The 2,293-nt window shown below is 38.9% G+C and overlaps 1 pseudogene; it reads right to left on the reverse strand.

The window, feature by feature from the left end:
* Positions 1–423: 423 nt before the first annotated feature.
* Positions 424–818, reverse strand: LOC102871622 (annotated as a pseudogene).
* Positions 819–2,293: the final 1,475 nt, after the last annotated feature.

A 2,293-nucleotide genomic window follows, 5' to 3' on the forward strand; every position in this document is an offset into this window, starting at 1 on the left:
CCAGCCAATTCTTTTTGGTATAGTTCCTCTGTGTATTTCTTACATCTTCTTTTGCTGTGACCTGGATCATTCAACATTCTGCCTTCAGCATCCTTAAGTTTTGCAATTGAGGCTTGAATGTGTTCTTCAGTTCCTTAAGCTTCAGAAATGCTGAGTGAGTCTGTCCTTTTTGATTTTATAATTCAAACACCTTGCACATTTCATTATATATTTTGCTTTGTCTTCTTGAGCTGCCTTTTGAAATCTTCTATTCACCTTCTTGATTTCTTCCCTTTGCTTTGGCTTCTTGGTGCTCTAGTGCAATATCTAGTGTTTCTTCTGAAATTCATCTTGATCTTTTCTTTCTCCTCTGTCTTTGTAATGACCTTTTGCATTCTTTGTGAATGATATTCTTTTTTTTTTTTTGCACTGTTTATTACATCTCTAGAAAAAGAATCCCAGGATTTTTCCTCCTGTGTGTTTTCGTCTTGCTTCCTCGTGGTCCATGATGCCAGCTGAGGTTGTCAATACAATGAAACCAAACTGACAGGACGGGAGCAGATTATTCTGCCACTTTTCTAGATCTTTGAGCTGCACATCAAATCTGGGGCTGATAACGCCACACTTTTTAACCTGCCTGTGAGGTTGACAACAATTTTCCCCGCTCTGTGATCATCAATGATTTCAAATTCGCCAATGTAGCCATGCTTCATCATCACGGTCAGGAACCGCACGATGACTTTGGAGCACGGCCTGATGAGAACCTGGCGCTTGCCTCTCTTCTCGGCATTGTTGATGCTCTTGAGAGCGTCGGCCAGGACGTTCATGCGCACCAATGTGGCAGCACGGAAAGATGGCGGAAAGGGCTGTGAATGATATTCTTGATAACTTCTCGCAGCTCATCTGGTCTTCACTCTTTATTACTCAAGGCCCCAAATCTGTTCCTGAGATGGCCTTTGAATTCTGGTGGGATACTTGAGGTCAAACTTTGGTTCTTGTGGATTTGATTTGATTTTCTTTAATTTCAGTTTGAACTTGCATATGAGCCATTGATGGTCTGAATCACTATCTGCACCTGGTCTAGTTTCATAGCTGATATTGAGCTTCTCCAGTGATTTCTTCTACAAATATAGTCAATCTTATTCTTGTGTAGACCATCAGGTGAAGTCAATGTCTATAGACATCATTTTTGTATCTGATAAAATGTGTTTGCAATGAATAGGTCATTGATTGTACAGAATTGTATCATTCTGTTTCCAGCCTATTTCTGTCACCAAGTCCATGCTTTCTGACTACTGATCCTTCTTCCCTATTTCCAGTTTTTTCATTTCAGTCACCCGTTATTATCAAAGTTTCTTGGTTGCATGTTTGATTGATCACTGATTGAAAAAGTTGACAGAAGTTAACTATTTTCTCCTCTTTGGCTCTGGTTGTTGGTGCATATATTTGAATGATAGTGGTATTAACAAGTCTTTACTGTATGAGTATCATTATTATCCTGCTACTTACAACACTGTAGTTTAAGGTGGACCTACAAACAATCTTTTTAACTATGTAAGCAACCGTATTTTTCTTCACCTTTTCATGCCTAGTAGTTCATATGATTACCTGATTCAAAATATTACCCCCATGTCAAATTTATACATCTCATTTCTCTCTTGTTGTTGTTGTTGATTACTTTTGAGTCAAGCATGACTCATAGTGACCCTAAAAACTATAGGCCTGAAGTCCCTCTACAACTATCGACTTTTATCAAGGTTGATAGAGTTTCCGGAGGCATGCTGTTTAGGAAGTGAATGCCACTTTTGCTTTCTTAGCAATCTCCAATTTTCCTACATTTCTGCTTCATCTCTTATTTGTACTAAGGTGGGCTTCCTAAAAATAGACCTGAACTTATGCCCACAGGGATGTAATGTAAGGGAGATCAGTTTTTGTTATTGTTCCTTGTTTATTTTTCTCAAGGGATTGTGTGTGTGTGCCCACCCAAAGCGTTAAAAATATTTAATGAGTAGCTCCTAAAGAAGCTCCTAACTGCCAGGCAAGCAGATATATGCACACCCATGTTTATCGTGGCTTTGTTCACAATAGCAAAGAGTTGGAAACAACCCAAGTGCCCATCAAAAAATGGATAGAGAAGCTGTGGTATATTCACACAATGGAATACTATGCTGCATTGATAAACAAGGAACTCATGCAATATTATTCAAAATGGATGACCATGAAGGACATTATGCTGAGTGAAATATCTCAGTCACAAAAGGACAAATACTGCATAGTGTCACTCTTGTGAAATGGGACTGACATTGGGTTTGGG

The sequence above is a fragment of the Elephantulus edwardii genome, unplaced genomic scaffold, assembly GCF_000299155.1.
Source record: "Elephantulus edwardii isolate Elephantulus edwardi_28Jun2011 unplaced genomic scaffold, EleEdw1.0 scaffold02368, whole genome shotgun sequence".
Lineage (NCBI taxonomy): Eukaryota > Metazoa > Chordata > Mammalia > Macroscelidea > Macroscelididae > Elephantulus > Elephantulus edwardii.